The sequence below is a fragment of the Martes martes genome (assembly GCF_963455335.1).
Source record: "Martes martes genome assembly, chromosome: 6".
NCBI lineage: Eukaryota > Metazoa > Chordata > Mammalia > Carnivora > Mustelidae > Martes > Martes martes.
Genome location: NC_137893.1, coordinates 92,285,797 through 92,306,222, shown reverse-complemented (window position 1 = coordinate 92,306,222; position 20,426 = coordinate 92,285,797). Strand labels below are relative to the sequence as shown.

The following is a 20,426-nucleotide window of genomic DNA, read 5'->3' as shown; positions in this document are numbered from 1 at the left end:
ACTTTCTGTCAAAATTCTGGCAAATTATTTTATAGATATTTATAGATATAGATATAGATAATTATTTTATAGATATTGACAAACTGATTCTAAAGTTTATATGGAGAGGCAAAAGATCCAGAATAGCCAACACAATAGTAAAGAAGAACAAAATCAGAGGACTGATTCAACGACCTCAAGACTTACTATAAATCTACAGTGATTAAAAGAGTGTGATATTTGTGAAAGAATAGATCAATAGATCAATAGAACAGAATAGAGAGTCCATAAATAGAGGCACATAAATATAGTTAACTGGTCTTTGATGAAGGAGAAAAAGCAATACAATGGAGAAAAGAGAGTCTTTTCAAGACATTGTGCTGAAACAACTGGACATCCACATGTGAAAAAAATATGTTATATACACAGACACAGACCTTACATCCTTCATAAAAATTAACTCAAAATGCGGGACGCCTGGGTGGCTTAGTGGGTTAAAGCCACTGCCTTCAGCTAAGGTCATGATCTCAGGGTCCTGGGATCAAGACCCGCATTGGGCTCTCTGCTCAGTGGGGAGCCTCTTTCCCTTCCTCTCTGCCTGCCTCTCTGCCTATTTGTGATCTCTGTTTGTCAAATAAATAAATAAAATCTTTTTAAAAAATTAACTCAAAATTACATACATAAATATAAAATGCTACAAAACTATAAAACTCCTAGGAGATAAAATAGGACAAAATCCAGATGACCTTGGGAATTATGAAAACTTTTTAGATAAAGCACTAAAGGCAAAATCCATGAAATAAATCATTGATGAACTGGAACACAATAAAATTAAGAACTTCTGTTCTGTAAAAGACACTGTTAAGAGAATGAGAAGTCCAGTCACAGAGTTGGAGAAATTATTTATAAAATACATATCTGATAAACAACTGTTATTCAAACTATAAGAGAATTCTTAAAACAATAATGACAAGAAACAATAAGAACAACAAGAAAGTGAACAACCAAATTAAGAAATGGGCAAAAAATCTGAACAGGCATCTCACCAAAGAAGAGATATAGTTGGCAAATAAGCATGTGAAAAATGTTCAACATCATTAGGGAACTGTAATTAAAACAACAATTAGATTCTGCTACACACCTATAATAATGGTGAAATTTCAAAACATTGACATTGACAAATGCTGCTGAGGATGTGGAGCAACAGGATAATTTCACTCATTTCTGGAGGTGAAGCAAACTGGTACAGCCATTTTGGAAGACAGTTTGATGTTTTCTTACATAGCATAGTTTTACAGTATGATCCAGAAATTGTACTACCCAAAGTGGTTGAAAATATGTTTTTATAAAAACCTGCAGACAGATGTTTATAGCAGCTTTATTCATAATTGCTAAAAATTGGAAACATCCAAGATGCTCTTCAGTAGGAGAATAGATAAAGAAACTGTGACCCATCCAGAATATGGACTATTCCTCAGAGTTAAAAAGAAATGCATTCTCAAACCATGAAAACACATAAATGCATATTATTAAAAAGAGAAAAAAGAAAGAAATCAATCTGAAAAGACTACACACTGTGTAAGTTTGACTCTGTGACATTCCGGAAAAGGCAGAACTTACAGAGACAGTGAAAACATCAGTGATTCTCAGAGGTTAGGAGGGAGGGAAGGAGGAACACAGAGGATTTTGAGAGCAGTAAAACTCTCCTGCATATGACTATAATAGGGGATATGTCATATACTTGTTAAATCTCAAAGAATGTACAACACTCAAAGTGAACCCTAATGTAAACTCTAGTATCAACTAACTCTATGGTTGATACTGATGTGTCAAAGGAAGTCCATCAATTGTAAAAAATGTACCAGTTTGGGATGCCTGGGTGGCTCAGTTGGTTGAGCGGCTACCTTAGGCTCAGGTCATGATCCCCGAGTCCTGGGATCAAGTCCCACATCGGGCTCCCTGCACAGCGGGGAGCCTGCTTCTCCCTCTGCCTCTCTGCCTGCCACTCTGCCTGCCTGTGTGCTCTCTCTCTGACAAATAAATAAAAATAAAATCTTAAAAAAAAAAAATGTACCAGTTTGGTGGAGGATATCGATAATGAGAGAGGCTATGTCTTTGTGGGTATAGAGAGTATATGGGATATACCCATACCTTCCACTCAATTTTGTGGTGAGCCTTAAATTTAAAAAATAAAGTCTATTAAAATATAAGAATACCCTCTTGCATTGTTGGTAGAAATGAAGACTGGTGCAGCCATTCTAGAAAACAGTATGGAGGTGCCTCAGAAAGTTAAAAATAGAACTACCCTATAATCTAGCAATTGCACTTCTAGGTATTTATCCAAAGGATATCGAAATAGAGCCTCAAAGGGGTACATGCACCTGGATGTCTATAGTAGCATTACCAATAATGGTCAAACTATGGAAAGAGCCCAACTATCCATCAGCTGATGAATGGATAAAGAAGATGTGGTGTATCGATACAATGGAATATTACTCGGCCATCAAAAAGAATGAAATCTTGCCATTTGCAATGATATGGATGGAGCCAGATTGTCTTATGTTATGTGACATTAATCAAAGAAAGACAAATACCATATGATTTCACTTATATGTGGAATTTAAGAAACAAAACAGATGAACATTTGGGAGGGGGGGAAAAGAGAGACAGGAAAACAAACCAAAGGAGACTCTTAAGGACAGAGAACAAATTGGAGGTTGATGGAGGGGGTTGGGCAGGGGATGGGCTAGATGAGTGATGCATATTAAGGAGGGCTTTTGTGATGCACTGAGCATTGTACCTAAGTGATGAACCATTCAGTTCTACTCCTGAAACCAATATTGCACCGAATGTTAACTAACTAGAATTTAAATAAAAATTTGAAACAAACAGGGACACCTGGGTGGCTCAGTGGGTTAACCCTCTGCCTTCAGCTCAGGTCATGATCTCAGGGTCCTGGAATCAAGTCCGGCATCAGGCTCTCTGCTAAGCAGGCAGCCTGCTTCCCCTCTCCCCCGCCCCCTCTTTGCTTGCCTCTCTGCCTACTTGTGATCTCTGCCTGTCAAATAAATAAAGAAAATCTTTAAAAAATTTTTTTGAAACAAACAAAAAGAGAATACTGTATCTTAGTGGGAGGAAAATGACTATGTTCATTTTTTATAACAGCTAAGATACATTGAATGTTACAATATATTACTTTATCTTCACATTGAATCTTATGTTTTTCAAAGTTTCTGCAATAAACATATTACTTCCATCATCATAAAATTTTCTTTGTATTTACAAAGAAATATATATTTATATATTTACAGAATAGATGCTATTAAGATCAAAGTCCGCAGGTTGGTCATGATTCTAGGAACTACTTACTGCAAATGAGATGTTGTTTGGAGGATTAAGGATGTTTTACAGGGGAGTCTTGGAGTGAGTGAGACATGGTGACTATCTTTACATATTTGAAACACAGTCAGTTGGAAAAGGAGTTGCTCTTGTCCCATGGCTTCAAAAAGTGAATTAGAACCAATGAGTGAGAATCCCAGGAAGGCAAGTTTGGGCTCAGGATATGAATGCCTTTCAGATGATTCTTTCTTTCTTTTTTTTTTTTTTTCTTTTAAAGATTCATTCATCAATTTTAGAGAGAGTGGGGGGTGTGGGAAGGGGTAGAGAGAGTGGGAGAGAAGCCAACTCCCTGCTGAGCTTGAAGCCCACCCAGGGCTCCATCCCTGGAGCCTGAGATCATGACCTGAGAGGAAATCAAGAATCCTTTGTTTAACTGGCTGAGCCACCCAGGAATCTCAGCAACCACAAAATTCTATTAAAAATGTAATTCATCTATATCAGTGGATATTTATGAATTTATGCATGCAGAAGCTTGGAAGAGTAGGAATCTAAGGCCATTTTTAACTCCGAAATTCTGTCTTTATTTATATTACTGCAGATTAATCAGCGTGACAAGCTAAGGCTTACCCTTTTGGTTTTGTTGTTTCTTGCTTTTGTTTAAGATGAAATTTTACATCAACCTTGGAAAGCACAAGGTGGTATGTGGCTGAGGGAAGAGTAATTGTGAAACTTATCCACGGCTTCAGTGCAATTTTAATATTGTTATCAGTAAACAGAAAGGCATAAAAAGCAAAAGGAAAAAATGCGTATTTATACAGCAATTAGAAAGATAACAGAAGATAAAACTGATTTGAATATTATTTATTCCCTCTTCGACTTGGTCCGCACTCCTACCCCGACCCGGCCCTTAGTCCTTCAATTTTCTCCACTTTCCCTGTTCTGGTCTTGTACACGACTGACTTTCTCTTGCCATCGGCCCTTGGGACCCATGAGCCACAGGCTTCCTCTGGCTCAGAATTGCTTTATTTTGTAAAGCAGAGACGTCTACCTTAAGTTTGTTGAGCAACAGATCTAGCCTACAATCTGATTCACATTCAGCCGTTCACTGTATGATAGCAGCCTCTCACTTGTCACCGGCTCTCACACAATAGGAGTCCTTGAAGCCCTCTGTCCCCAGGTCTGGTGGCAGCGAATCCTGGCAGAGCCTAGGAGCCCGCGCAGGGCACCTTGAGCGCGTGGGCGGGGCGGACGCAGGTCTCCAGCCAGAGGGCGCCGCACCCACCCGGCGCAGACGCCCCGCGGACCGTCCGGGGGCTTCCCGACCTTTCCTCGACCGGAGCCGGGGGCTCTGTCTGTGTGTAAGAAAAGTCTCTCTTCCAGTACTCCTCACCCACAGTTTGCTTCTCCGCCAGTTTCTTCTGGGCTGTCGCTGCCTAGTCATCCCTAGCTTCACAATCAGCCCCCTGCCCACTCCGACCCCCTAGGAAGCCCCCTCCCGGCGGTGACCCCGGGGAGCCCCTCCCCGCTGGGGCCGGGACTCCTGAGCACTGGCATCTGCGCTGGGGTCCAGAGGAGCTTCTCCGCTTCCTGGGCACCCCGAGTGGAAAGCGGGGTGTGTGTTGGGGGGGCGGTACTGAGGGCAGGGGGCAGCCCCGGGAGCAGAGCGGGTGCTGGCTCGGGAAGGGCGCCGGGTCAGGGGGGAGGGGAGGAGAGGAGGCCACACAGGGGCTTTCGGTTTCCTGGGGTCTGATTGGAGGTTGGCCCGATGAGTCGGAGCTGGGGGCGCGCCCATCTCCGCTGGCTCCTGCGAGAGCCGCCGGCTCGGCCCCTCCCCGGAGCCGCTTTGTCCCGGCTGAAGGCGGCCGAGGTTGCGGGGAGGAGCGGGCGGGAGGCAGAGAGCCGGGGACACACGGACCTCGAGACCGGGAGGCGGGGCGCGCCGCGCACGGCCCCACGCCCAGGCCCGCGGGCACCGCGCCCGCCCCCACGCGCTCGCACCGGCCGGCAGGTGAGCAGGCAGCGCCGCGCCTGCAGTCGCCGGCCCCGCTGACTCCCGAGCCGCCGCCTCAGCCTCTGCCGGCGCATCGCGGACGCCCAGCAGGTCGGTTATGTAACCGCACTGGCCCGCTCGCCCCTGCGCCCTGTCCTGTCGGGGCTGCGCGCTGCGCCCGGGCCGTGCGGGAGGACGCGGCAGGAGGTGGGCGGGCGAGCGCGGTGGGATTCCGGGGCTGGGCAGGGCGGGGGGGGGGTGGCAGCGGCGGAGGAAGGGACGGTGGTTTGCTCCAGCTGTCAGCTCCCGCGGCGGCCTGCTGTGTGTTGTGCGGGGGAGGGTCTCCCTTGAAGAGGGCACGGGTCTCAGAGAGCCCCTGCCCCATTCCTAGTGGCTCAAGGATTCGCCTTTCCATTAGCAGCAGCAGGTGCATAAGTAGAACAGCGAGGATGACGCCTGTGGCCCCCGGGACTGAGGTTTGGAGAGGGGGAAAGGGCAGGTGGACTACACTCTGAGGGGGGAAAAAAGAAAACGGAGAAACTCCTTTCCCAGTGCTTGAAAAGAGGTGGCGGGGAGGAGGAAGGTACTTTGAGGCGCAGCGGGCTGGGAATTGTCCTGCCTGGGATTAGCGGGCATGGGTCATCTAAAAATAACTTCGAGTTTGAAAAGTGAAATAGAAGGGAGTGCAGTGTGCCGAGTTTGTCTGCCTGTGGGATGCTTCGCTCTGGAAGTCACCCGAGGGAACAGGCAAATCCCGGCCGCCTGGCCTCACTGGTTTCCAGGGTGTCTCGGTTTGACTTTTAGTTAATGATTTATTCTCCAAGGCACTGCTGTCTTTTTCTTACCCCAGAATGAATTATAGCAGAGTGCATGTTTTGAATCGTCCTCTTTCCTACATTGGTATAGAAGTGTTACATAGACATCCAATTTAGAGTTTGCTGCCCAAGCTTTTTTTTTTTTTTTTTTTTTTTTTTTAAATATATCATTTTAGTAAAAACAAAAGTTTCTGGGCTCCCTTTAACATACAGTTTCACAACTGAAGGTGAAAAAATGCTACAGCATTCCAGTCCATACTTCTTCCCCCCTTCAGCTAGAACCCCACTTAACCTGTCACACATAGGCTTTAGGAAAAGTAGGACATTTTAAAAAATGCCACTCAACTTTCTCACATATTACATCAACAGCAAAACACAGGGCAAATATATCACAGGTACAGGGCAACACTTGCTAACTGGCCCCTTCCATTCTGGGGAAGCAGTGAAGTTGGAAAATCTCAGAAGCTGGAAAGGATCAAGAAGCAGGTCAGCATTGACTGTGGAACAAGGCAGGGGAGTGAGCATTTGGCTGCTTTTCAGTCTGACCATTGATTTTCTTTAGCCTTAGAGCTATTATCTTAAGTACAGTCATTGCATTGAATTAGTCTAAAATGTGAGTTGCACTTTGCTTTCAAATCTACTGCAAATCCAATCAGCATTTATTGAGCACCTACTACCCGAGTCCAGTCCACGGAATTTTGTGAGGGAAAAGTGTCCTCAAATAAAGGTTCAGGATTGCAAGAGCTTTCAGAATGCCTTGTGTGTGCAGGTCCTGCAGGACCGGGCTAAATCTGGGAGGATGTGGTGCTCTCTCTCCATTGATGAACATTTAAAACAAGCCTAAATGGGAACTTGAGAGCTTTGCCATTTGCAAGTTCATATCACACTCTTGAAAACTACTTACATAATCGTTTGCAGTTAGTTATATGTAACAGAAACTAGCTTTAATTGAGATCAACTTTGATAGTCACTGAGGTCTCATTTTATTATTCCTTTTACTTTGGGTACCGCCCACTCGGTTTTTTGAGCAGTATTTTGTTCTGCCTATACTGTGTGTTATGTAGGTCCTGTGGTAGAGGATAAATGAATGGGGCCCATGCCATTCAGGAATCAATCTAGCAGAAAAGAAGGATAAGAAAATAGGTGATAGTGATCAACACGGCGAATGGTAAATGGTGATAGGAAGGAGTTCTTTGGAAGTCCAGAGAAGGAAAGGTGGAGGGAAGCTGGAAGAGCTCGCAGAAAGGTTTATGTTTGGACTGCATTGCAGGAGGCAGTGCAGTTTTCTAGAGAAGGAGCTAAGTAGGTGTTCCGCATGGAAGGAAAGTTTGTGTTGAAAGAACATCTGGGTGCTCTGAAGTGAGGGAGTGGCAGGAGAGTTTGGGTGTGTGTGGGGGTGTGTGTGTGTTTCAGTGAGCCCAGGATGTGAATATACCCTATGGAAGAGGAAAAATTATACAGCTCTTATGGGAGAAATGATTTGATCCGATTTGTATTTTGCACAAGTGACGTTGGAGGTGATAAGTAGGTGGGGTTGCAGGGGAAGGCGCTGAGAGTTTCGACCACTGGAGTGATCCAAGCAAAAATAAATAAATAAATAACATGCATTGTGCCTGAACCAGGTAGAATGGAAAAAGAGAAGAGAGATCTTCAGAGAGCTCTTTCAGGAGGAAAATCAGTGGCACTAGGCCACCAAGTGGGTAGTGATGTAGAAGGAGTTGATGGCTAGATGGATGGTCAGGTTTTTAACTGAGTTGGGAGTTAAGTGAGAAAGATTAGGTTTGAAAAAGATGGGAAATTTTAACTGAAATCGTTTCCTTTAAGATCAGCAGCAAGACAAGGATGCTCACTCTTGACACACAGTTCTGGAAGTCTTAAATACAGAGCAATTAAGCCTGAAAAATAAATAAATGAAAGGCACAGAGTAAGAAGGGAAGAAGTAAAACTGTCTCTATTTGCAGATGACATATACATAGAAAACTCTAAAGACTGCAGTAAAAAAATCTTTTAGAACTAATAAACAAATTCAATAAAGTTGCAGAATATAAAATCAATGTGAAAAAATAAGTTGCATTTCCATACACTAATAATGAGCTATCAGAAAGAGTAAGTAAAGAAAGAATCCCATTTATGATTATATCAACAAGAACAAAATACCTGGGAATAAATTTATCAAAGGCAGTAAAAAGACTTGTACACTGCAAACTATGATATTGATTAAAGAAATTGAAGAAGACACAAATAAATAGAGAGATATTCCATGCTCATGGATTGGAAGAATTAATATTGTTAAAATGTCCATACTACTCAAAGCAATCTACAGATTCACTGCAATACCAATGGCATTTTTCACAGAAATAGAACAAACAATCCTAAAATTTGTATGGAACCATGAGGACACCAAATAGCCAAACCAATCTCAAGAAAGAACAAACTGAGGGTTGCTGGGGGGAGGGAAGAAGCGGAGAGGGTGATTGGGTTATGGACATCGGGGAGGTGTGTGCTATGGTGAGTGCTGTGAAGTGTGTAAGCCTGACGATTCACAGACCTGTACCCCTGGGGCAAATAATACATTATATGTTAATAAAAATAATTAATAATTAAAAAAAAAGAATAAAGCAGGAGACATCAGACTTTCTGATTTTAAACTATGTTGCAAAATTATGGTATCCGGAACAACATGACATAAAAACAAATACATAAATCAATGGAGCAGAATAGAGCAAAGTATACCCACAATGTATGGTCAATTATTTTATGACAAAGAGTCAAGTATGTACAATGAGGAAAGAATAGTCTCTTCAGTAATTGTGTTGGGACAACTGGACAGCCATATACAACTGAAGAAAACTGGACCACTGTCTTGCACCATATACAAAAATTAATTCAAAATGGATGAAAGACTTGAATGTAAATTTGAAGCCATGAAATTTCTATGAGAAAACATGGAGGGTCATGTCCTCGACACTGGTCTTGGCAATGATGTCTTGGATTTGTTAACAAAGCAGTTGAAAACAAAAGCAGAAATAAACAAATGGGACTACATCAAACTAAAAATCTTCTTCAAAACAAAGACCCGTCAGCAAAAGGAAAAGGAAACCCATGGAATGGGAAAAGCTTTGCAAATCATTTATCCAAAGTATGTAAAAAACACATATAACTCAATAGCAAAAAAATCCAAACCATCCAATTAAAAAATGAAGACAAAGGATCTGAATAGACTCTTTTTTTTTTTCAAAGAGGACATACACATGACCAATAAGAGCATAAAAAAGTGCTCAACGTCACTAACCATCAGGGCAGTGGACATCAAAACCACAATGAGATATCACCTGACACCTATTAGAATGACTATTATCAAAATAAAACAAAACAAAACAAAAAACAAGGGATAAGTGTTAGCAGGGATGTGGGAAAAAGGGAATCCCTGTGCACTGTTGGTGGGAATATAAATTGGTGTGGATACTATGGAGAACAGCATGGAAATACTGCACCATCTCACTTGTATGTGGAATTTAAAGAAACCAAGCTCATAGATCAGGGAACAAATTTGTGGTTGCCAGAGAGTGGGGGATGGGAGGTGGAAAAAAATGGGAGAAGGGGGTCAAAGGGTACAAACTGCTAGTTATAAGATAAATAAGCCCTGGGATGTAATGTATAGCATGGTGATTATAGTTAATAATCCTGTACTGTATATTTGAAAGTGGTGTGGAAAGTAGTTCTTAAAAGTTGTCATCATAAGAAAAGAAATGTGTAACTGCGTGAGGTGATGGATGTTTACTAAACTTACTGTGGCAGTCACTTTGCAATACATACAAACACCAAATAATTATGAGATACACCTAAAATAAATACAAAGTTATATATTAATTATATCTCAATAAAACTGAGGGAAAAGGGAAGTTACTGAGAAAGAGTAGGTTTGAGAAAAATGGGGAATTTTGACTTTCAACCTCAAATGAAAATGCTCAGTAGGCAATTTTATTTTCAAAGGTAATTTATTTCTGATGCTAACCTTCTACTCATCTTACCGCCATTCCAGAGACTGTTAGGGCTGCCTTTAGAGAATATGGAGATGAATTTGATAGCAGGAAGTTGTTTCTACCTGCTACCCCAAAGGTGAAAAAATGAACTGTCAATTATGTACACTAGTATTTGTAGTACAGTAAAAATAATTTTAATGATAATATCAATATAACATTCATTCATTGTTTATGCCGAGCACAAAGAAGTTAGAGCTCCGTGAATTATCATGTTTGACCCGCACGATAACAGAATAAGGCTATTGTTATACACATATAATTGATAAGAAATCCAAAGCAAAGAGAGGGTATGTTATCTAGGCCACACAGTAAAAAGAGGTGCACTTGGGCCTGACCATTGTGAATTAATATCATTGGAGAAAGTCCTACGAGTCTGGAATGTGTTTTTTACCCTATGCTTGAATATTTGTGGCTGATGCTGTAAAAGAGAACAGCCCTGAGTCAGGAGTCCAGGCTCTCATCTGGGCTCTACACCTGATTTGTTGTATGACCTCTGCAAAGTCACAGCCCTTCTTGGGCTTTAGTTGTTGTGTATTAGTGGGAGAAGCAGTTGACTAGATATCTCTAGAGTCTTGACATTTTGAAATCCTGCCATCATGTCTCAAATTTTGCTAAAGAGCCACTGACTTAGATTAAAATCATGCCTGGTCATTTTTAGTTTATTCTTATTTAATTTAAATTAATTTAATTAATTTATTTGGGAGGGGGGAAGGGACAGAGGGAGAGGGAAAGAGAATCTTAAGCACATTCCACGCAGAGAGGGGCTCAGTCTCACAATCCTGAGATCATGACCTGAGCTGAAATCAGAAGTCACACGCCCAACTGACGGAACCACCCAGGTATCCCCTGCCTGCTTACTTTTAGAATAGGAATGCTAGGAATACTACTACTACTCTTTTTACTACCTCTTTTTCCTCTTTTTTTCTCCTCCTGCTCCTTCTTCTTAACAATATATTGGTTCAAGGGTTCTGTACATTACTCAGTGCTCATGGATAAGTGTACTCTTACTCCCCTTTATTTCACCTACCTTCCAGTCACCCCCTCTGGCAACCATGTTTGCTCTCTGTATTTGAGAGTTTGGCTTTTGTCTTCTGTTCGTTTGTTTTGTTTTGTTTCTTAAATTCCACACAGGAATGAAATATTAGGGTATTTGTCCTTCTCTGACGGACATAGTTCCCTTAGCATCATACCCTTTAGATCCATTCCCGTTGTTGCAAATGGCAAGATCTCATTCTTTTTTTATGGCTGAGTAATATTCCATTGTATATATACCACATCTTCTTTATCAGTTCATTTGTGGATGGACACTTGGGCTGCTTCCCTGTCTTGGCTCTTATAGAAAAATGCTACAGTAAACAGAAAGGTGCACTTATCTTTTTGAATTAGTGTTTTTGTTTCCTTTGGGTAAATACCCAGTAGTGGAATTCCTAAATCATATGGTATTTCTATTTTTAGTGTTTTGAGGAACCTCCATACTGTTTTCCACCAACAGTACTGGGCATGGAGCCTGCCTGAGGTTCTCTCTTTCTCTCTCTTTGTCCCTACCCCACTTGCAGCCTCTCTCTTTCTAAAATAAATAAATGAATCTTACAAAATTTAACAAATGAAAAAGACTAACTCAAATGAGGGCCTGTCCTTAACAGTTTGATGTGAACTAGTCTATGGTGCAGGTACTAACAGGGGTGTCTGACGTTGGGGGAGCCCAGTTCAGCGAGGGGAAACCCTAATGGGCACTGAAGTGGAGGACTGATCAGTTTCTTTATTTTAGGTGTGTCACTCAAATTCCATGAGACTTAAGTTCCTCATCTCTGAATAATTGGGGTGATTAATGCTCATGTTGCAAAGCTGCTGTAAGGAGTGACACAGATGACAGAAAGAAGGCACAGTGCACCAGAGTGCCTCATTGAATGGGCTCAGTAACTGGGCGTCCCCACCTCTCACCCCCAGCAGAATAGACAAAGGGAGGTAGAGCGTTTCTTAAGAAAGCCTTCTCCTGGGGCTCCTGGGTGGCTCAGTGGGTTAAAGCCGCTGCCTTCGGCTCAGGTCATGATCCCAGGGTCCTGGGATCGAGCCCCGCATCGGGCTCTCTGCTCAGCAGGGAGCCTGCTTCCTCCTCTCTCTCTGCCTGCCTCTCTCCCTACTTGTAATCTCTGTCTGTCAAATAAATAAATAAAAAATCTTAAAAAAAAAAAAAAAAGCCTTCTCCTACTTCATAGTTCTGCTCAGGGCCACCCCTTAAAAGCATCATTTCTCTGCCTTAGAAAGTCGTAGATATTGGGAATATAAAAACACATGGGAAGTTAAAACCTTCCAAGATCGGAATCTCAAAGTATCCATTAGTAAATTACCCTTTTCCATGTAAAGAAGCTGCAACATTCCGTATAACACAAAGTTTTAGGCTCTTCTTTTGTCTTGTCCTAAATAGGTCAAGATTACTGTAAAGAAATAGTATGCCTAGGGTTGGCAATCCTGGATCCCATTATTATGGGATTATTACTATGGCAGCAAATAAATGTCCACAGAGTGACTTCCTACTCTGTTTGTGTGTATGCTGCCTTTGCCTTTAATGTGTTCCCTGTACTTGTGTTACCAGCTGCCAGGTGTCATGTGTTGTAGGCTAAATGAATTAATCAAGTTTAAGATTTTTTTTAAGAAGCAGCCTTGACCTCAACCGAAGCTGTTTTTAAGTCCCTTAAAAATGTGTATGACCGGGGCACCTGGATGGTTCAGTGGGTTAAGCCTCTGCTTTCGGCTCAGGTCATGATCTCAGGGTCCTGGGATCAAGTCCCGCATAGCATCAGGCTCTCTCTGCTTGGCAGGAAGCCTTCCTCCCCCTCTGCCTGCCTCTCTGACTACTTGTGATCTCTCTCTGTCAAATAAATAAATAAAATCTTAAAAAAAAAAAGAAAAGCGTACGATCATGAATGGTACTTTCTGGAAGCTAACAAAAAGTTTCCAAAAATAGCTCAAACTTCCTCAAGTTCAGAATGCCCACAGAAAATATTTTCTATTATTAGTATGGAAAAGAGACTTATTTTCTTATCTGATTTCCCCATACACAACTCACTTGACACAGGGATGAAACTTGCATTTCCTAAGCTTTGGAACGAATGCATAAGAAGATACCTAACACTTAACAGTTGCTGTTGGACCAAAGAATTGTATAATTTGGGAGCCATATCCTAGCTTTTATTCCTTTTGCCTTGGTTCTTTGTGGGAATGACTGCTTTGTTGTTTCATGTACTTGGGATGTGCCTACTACAAAATATGACAAGTTTTTTTTGAGGGCATGGGCCATACCCTAATACTCTTCTTATGGAGCTGGGGATAAAGTAGAAAAAGGGTAAACTTGGCATGAAAAGTCCTGGATTCTCATCTTGGCGCTGTCACTTTCCAGCTTTGTAACCTTGAGCTTCCCATTGGCCTCACAGTTACAGGAGCTGGCATTTGCTGAATGCTGTCCTTGTTCCAGACACCGTGCTCAGCACCCTGCGTGCGTTATCTCATGTAATCCTTACAACAACTCCACCATGCGGGTCTTATCATCACTATTTACAGATCAGAACACACTGAGGATCAGGGGGAACAAGCCACTCAGAGCCCATTCTCTGAATTGCGATTTTTCTTAGCTCTAAAAATTAGGAAAAGAATACTTGATCTTCCCACCTTTCAGAGTCGTGAGGATAAAATGCCGTGAGTCTGTGAATGTGCAGTGAAAAACGCAGTGCCCTGCATGGATGTTGACGATGATTGCCACCATGCGGACCTCCCAAGAGATTGGTTATAGTTGGACCTGCGATAGCCCCAGGTCTGTTTGGGGAGGCTTTTATAGAATGCATTATGAAAACTGTATTTCCTGGCCCTGTTTACTGTAGGTTATTCATGATGCCTGTTTTTTTCAAGGGTAACTTACTTGTTGTCAATACCAAGACTTGACCAGACTGGGCCAGGAGGAACCTGACCAGGGCAGAGAATTGGGTCCTGTTGGTGAAGGGGGAGTGGACAACATGATTTACAGACAAGAGGTAACTGCCAGAAGGGTGTTTTAGTACAAACAGAGAAGGCTGAAAGCCAAAGCCAAGGTCGAGAAAGACATAGGTGTGATGTGGGGTGTAAGAAATCATCACCAGAGCTTAAGTGTGAGAGACGGGTGGGACATGGAATCTGCTCAGGAAGCCTAGAAATATTCCCCAGTGGCTGCTGAGGCCTTTATACTTAGCAGGAAAACTAGAGACCCTTTGGCCTGATTTTATAATGGTTTCTTTTTCTTGGACTTGCGTGCTTTCTGTAAAATTTTAAAAAAGTGAAAGCAGAAGAGTATGACGAGAAAATTAAAATCACATGTATCACCATGAGCAAACGATAATTAACACAATTAACATTTGTTGTATGTCCTTTTGGGCTTTTTTTTTTTTTTTAAAGATTTTATTTATTTATTTGACAGACAGATCACAAGTAGGCAGAGAGGCGGGCAGAGAGAGAAGGGAGGAAGCAGGCTCCCCGCTGAGCAGAGAGCCCAATGCGGGGCTCGATCCCAGGACGCTGGGATCATGACCTGAGCCAAAGGCAGCGGCTTTAACCCACTGAGCCACCCAGGCGCCCCATTTCGGGCTTTTTATATGCCCTCCCAATGTAGAATTGGGATCGAACTGTGTGCAGAATTTTGCACTCTGTGCATTTCACCAAACATTTTACATCACTTTTCACGTAAAGTCAAAATATTTGTGAACTTTGTTTTCAGTATCTGCATATCATTCCCCTGTATGATTTTACCAGATTCATTTACCTTCCCCCCATTGTTGAACATTTAGATAATTCTCAATTAACCAAGTTACCAAATTACTTTAACTCCAATAGATGGACCTTCTTAAGGTTTTCTCCGTATGTTGACGTTGCGTTTAATTGTTTTTCCAGGAGGTTGTTGTAATTAACATCTCCGAGAGCAGTGCATCATAACATAGGTCTCACATCTGTCCTGCTTACAAGCAGTTTCTTGGTGGAAGTGAGGGGTGGTTGATGTTAGTGCTTTCCAGAGATAACCTTTACTCTGGAAATGTACCTGTTTAACCATTGCTTCAGGGAGGTTGGTGCTTTCTTTTGTGGGAGTTGAGAATGTGTGAGTGGAGGGATCTGGTAGCTTTTACATGCGTGAGTGTTTGTAGGAGAGTTGACTATAGTGGATTCACTTTTCTCCCAGTGGTTCTGTTATCTGGGGCTTGGCATGTGATGCCAGGGCCATGTGGAGCCGGAACCCTCGCAGCTGCCATTGCAGCCTCTTGAGCTACTAAAGCTGACTTAAACTAAGTAGAATAAGCAACTTCTGTTTAAGGGAACACTGGTTCAGTTTGCCTTTAAATCCCGAAAAATATGCACAACAAATTTGCATCCTTATTTGCTTGAGTTGGGTTTCACCGGTTCCCTTCCTTGGCTGTCAGGGCCTTTGTGGGGAAAGCCTCGGACAGGCATGTCTTTTTCACCTTCCAGGAAATGAAACAATGCAGAGGACACTATTTCGGATAAATAACTAGGATTTTTCCATTGGAATCTTAAAAATCACTTAAACAGTTATTCTAGAATTTTATTTTGATGGTTAATCAGGTTAGTTTTTCACCAAAAGTCTCTGCATTCACTCTTAGGCTATCATCCACCATGTTGGCTATATTGACCAATTTATTGAGATAAACTGCCAACTTGTATCATTTTCCTCCCATGAAATTTTCAGCAAGACAGGCTAAGTGAATGTAATTTATTTTTTAATTTTGACTTCTGTAGCCATTAAAGATAAAAGTCTAGTAATGGGGTCTCACCAGGACAAATCAAAGTCCAATTTATACATATCTCTTGACGTTTAAAAATTTGTCCAGAAAGAAATTATTTATTTGATTATCAGTATCATATGAATTTTGAAATAGAGGATGGTAAATTCAGATAAATTGATGGTAGTTCAAACAAAAATTTATATGCTCAAGAGCCAAGTCTCAACTTTGACAAGTGAAAGCAAAGTATTAATTCATGAATATGTTAATTTTTTCCTGCTGTGTTGCATAAATGATACTCATTTGATCTTTTATGATGTACGAACAACCGTTTATAAAAAAGGTTAAATTTTGGTCAGACAGGATATTCAGCAACTGATCTATCATAAATGTGTTTATTTGGTGTCCTTTACTTTCTTATTTTTCTGTCTCGGTGATTTCTTTGTCACTCACAGCTGTTGTTGAGCATTAAACTTCAAAATCTGATAAGGTGACATCTAGGTGAAGCTCTGAATTGAAACGCTTGCTTAGTCAGGTTTTCAAGGCGGACCTTCTGACCTTGCGTCTAAGCGCCATAGTTCATGGAGACCCCAAGGGGATTCTTGGTTCACATCTTGGTTGTTGGCTTGGTTTCTGCCTCCTGGGATCTCATGGGTAGGGAGAGGGGATTCCTCCTTTTGGTCTGCAACTACACTGGGAGGGCTGGTGTCCTTCTGGAGGGCCAGGGAGGTTGGCATGGCCCACCACCCGTGTGAGGACCCATTTGGAAATGTCTCCGGGTAGAGGTGAGATAAACGGTAAACCTGGAGAGCTCGCCTCTCTTCCCTGACATGCAGGTTACTCTGATTCAAACATTCCTTCAGGCTGTGTGAAAACTGTCCAGACCATTAAACTAGAAACTGAGGACGTTAAGAAGTTTAGCCTGACTCTACATAGGCTCAATTGTGTATTAGTGAAATTATTAATAGCTCAGTAATTAATTATGTGGACATGGGACAGTCCATAGTGGTCCTTTGGGAAGACCCAGATGTGTGGTTTTGCCTGTGTGGTGCTCTGCTTTTTTCATGCTTCTTTTTATTAACCTAAACAGCTCCTGGGAGGCCACAAAGCAGGCACTGTAGGGATGACCCTGTTATTCATGAAAAGGCCTTCAGGGTCTCCAAATGTGGAAATCTCCAAATGTAGTGGCTTCTCATGAGGCTTCTAGTTTTATTCTTTAAAACCGCTTTTTAAAAATCCCACATTTAGGTATGATTCTACTTTTTGCAAAGGCTCTTGTCTTGAGTGAGAAGGCCCAGTTGTATACCATGCCTTCAGTGTTTCTTCTCAAATTGAAAGAACCTCTTCCTCAAAGGACACCTGGGTGGCCATGTCCGTTAAGCATCTGCCTTCGGCTCAGGTTATGATCGCAGAGTCCTGGGATCAAGCTCTGCATGGGGGTTCCCTGCTCAGTGGGGAGTTTGCTTCTCCTTCTGCCTGCTGCTCCCCCTGCTTGTGCTCTGTCCCTCTCTCTGACAAATAAATAAATACAATCTTAAAAAAAAAAAAAAAAGAGCCTCTTCCTGTTGGCCCAGCTATCATGATGCTCTCACAGCCATGCCTGGCTATTGTCTTACACCTCAATCCAAGGTGTGATATTATGAGAAGGTTATTTTACCTGAACAAAATTAGAAATACGTTAATGGATATGCATGAAAACCAATCCTAGGTATTTTTATGACAGTATAAATTTCAAGGGCATATCGTTAAGTAAGAAGATCCAAAGAATAATAAAGATGAGAGACATTTACCAACTGGTGTGTGTGGGCTGTTTCCAGTGTTTCTGGGAGCCTGATGTGGTGGATTTCCCAAGAGATCCCAACAGCACCGTTCTGCCCCACCTCCCATCGACCATGAGTTCTCTTTGAGTTATTCTTTTTCTAGAAGGCTGATTCTAGGTCATGACAGAGTCCTCCCTTTGACTTTGTTCAGAGACTTTCCCTTTAGGATCTGTCACCCACATTCTTCTTCTCAGGGCCCCTCATCTCAGTGATCCTAAGGCTTTGAAAAGCTGAAGTAATAACTTCTTCCTTCTAAAAGACTGGGTAAGCAAATAAAGATATAGATAATCTTCCTGAAGGGGGGGAAAAAAAAGAAGTGATGTTCTGATGGTAGAATATAAACACTTAGCTAAAGGATATTTTTTTAGTGTAAAAAGAGAAACTTGTAGTCATTTGAAATCATCTAAATTTAAGAACATCTAGTAGAAATGGGTCATTATCTAGTTTGGCGACAGGTCCTCCCTGAGACAGTTGTTTTCTTTGGCCAGATGTTTTTTTATTCAGTTTTAATTATTCTTTTTTGATCAGACCAGTCCTTTCAGTAATTTTCCAAGATTATGTCTCTTTTTGCTTTTGGGTTCCTACTATTGAGATGGTTTTTTTTTTTTTTAAGATTTTATTTATTTATTTGAAAGAGAATGAACAGAGGGGAGGGACAGAAGGAGAGGGAGGAGCAGACTCCTCACTGGGCAAGGAGCCCGACACTGGACTGGACCCTGGGATCATGACCTGAGCAGAAGGCAGATACTTAGCCAACTGAACCACCCAGGCGCCCCTGAGATACTGGTATGCAGTCTTCATAGTATCCTACTCATTGCTTAGGCCATTCATATACCTCTTTTCTTATCCTAGGGTTGGTGGTGGCTTATTTTTAATATACTAATACCATTACGAGGTTATTCCTCATATGCTGCAGAGCTTCTGTCAGTCTTGTCTGCTGTCAATCATGTCAATGTGAATGCTGCCAAATATGTACATTCCTTTTCCTAATTACAAATTGACTTTTTTTTATGGCTGCTTATTAGTGGACCCCAGGAGACCAATAATAATCATTGAGACAGGGCTGCTAGAGACCAGATATTATTTGTTCAGTTTCCTAGTCTAATAAATAATGAACCACTAAGTTGTTTATAAATAAATCAAAAGTCCTTATAATAAATAGCAAAGAAGCAGTTGCATACAATTTGTAATATAGAATGTTATAGAAAGGCTACACATAATAATAATCAGGATAAGAACCGTTTTACTAATGAGAACTAATTTAGAGCACATTGCAAACTGTATAAAATTATAGGGGGACATTCTCCTGTTTCTGCTTCTTAAAATTGTCTTCCTTCAGGTTCCTTCATTTCTGGATTTCCCCAAACACTGAGCTCTCCTCAAAGGAGCCACTGGTTTTTTTTTGGAACCTGTATTTATGGCACATACATGGGCTAATCTTTATATCTCACTCACTCATATATTCATTCATTCATTCATTCCCTCATATATTCATTCATTCGCTCACACCTACTATGCACCAGGTCTGTGTCTACTGGGGGATGAAAGCCAGTAGGGCAGAGTCCTTGTCTTCAGTGACGTTAGAGTCCGATAGACTCGCAGCTTACTTGTTTACCTACATCTCCACTGGACACTCAGTACCCGGAGGCTGAACTGCCTCAACTCCTTAGTGCTGTGACCCCCCGCTGTCCTCCTCACCACAGTGTGCCTGTGGTGGGCACTCAGTCAGTGGTAAAATGAACCGGTCATTAAATCCATCCTAAATAGTTCAGAAGCACAAGATTAATGATTCCAGCACCTTCCAGAGTCTTTAAAGCCTTTGTTCTCCTCACATAATTGCTAACTATTAAAAAAAAGGAACTCCAAAGATAAGTGTGTCTGCTTTCACTTGGTGTCTCAAAAGGCCTCTTCTCAGAAAGTGGTCTGGGGTTGCGCCCCACTTCCATCCCAAAGCCCAGGGATGGCCGGTAGGGTGTCTGGACCTCCCACAGGCAGACCTTCATAAGGGCTTCTGTCTTGAATTATTTTGAAATGCTTCTGTTGTGGTAAGACAGTGTGTTCTTCCCCCACCCCCCTTTTCTTTGTGAGGCTGGGATGTGTGACTAAACAGAAATAATTGTGGCTATTGAGTACCTGTTAAGCAGCAGGCATGGGGCTAAGCACTTTCCACAAGTTATCTCTTCACAGCCCTGAGAGCTAGGCTCTGTTTTTATCCCTATTTTATTCAGATGAGGGGACTGAGGCTCAGGAGGGGACTGAGGCTTGGGAAGTGGACTACCATGCCTAAGGGCTTGCAGGTAAACCCATGCTGGCTCCAGGCTTCACCAGGGGCCCTTACACCTCTGCGGCCCATCACTGCTTGTCACAGTGGGGCCTGTGGAGGCATTCGTGGGGGAGGGGCATAGGCCTTCTGCGTGGGAATGTTTAAATTTTGGGGGGTGTTATATTTCTCTGATAATCTGAAAGAAGGTTAGCCTATTTTGGATCATCCAGGAGACCATCTTTTAATGAGTAATAGTGACATATGATTTTGGTGCCTGAATTTATGTTGTTATGTCCAGTCACGTTGGTGTCAATACCATTTCAGTTGCTGTGGGCTTATAGGAATGAACTGGTGGGCTTCTGCCATTTGCCTTATGGGAAGGCACGTGATGGTGTGGAGGGCACATGATGGTGTGGAGCAC

At 42.1% G+C, this 20,426-nt stretch overlaps 1 protein-coding gene across 6 annotated transcripts in view; it reads left to right on the top strand.

Moving 5' to 3' along the window:
• The first annotated feature begins 4,559 nt into the window (after positions 1-4,559).
• RCAN2 (regulator of calcineurin 2) overlaps positions 4,560-20,426 on the top strand; it is a 266,382-nt gene continuing 250,515 nt past the window's right edge. The window contains exons 1-2 of one of the 6 annotated variants that reach the window (XM_080805747.1): positions 5,156-5,419; positions 14,070-14,191. The gene's annotated coding sequence lies outside the window, so the exon portion shown is untranslated. Of the gene's footprint in view, positions 4,677-5,091; positions 5,420-5,477; positions 5,516-5,557; positions 5,785-14,069; positions 14,192-20,426 lie in introns of those variants that run through there. The other 5 variants (XM_080805751.1, XM_080805746.1, XM_080805748.1 and 2 more) reach the window with 5 other exon arrangements.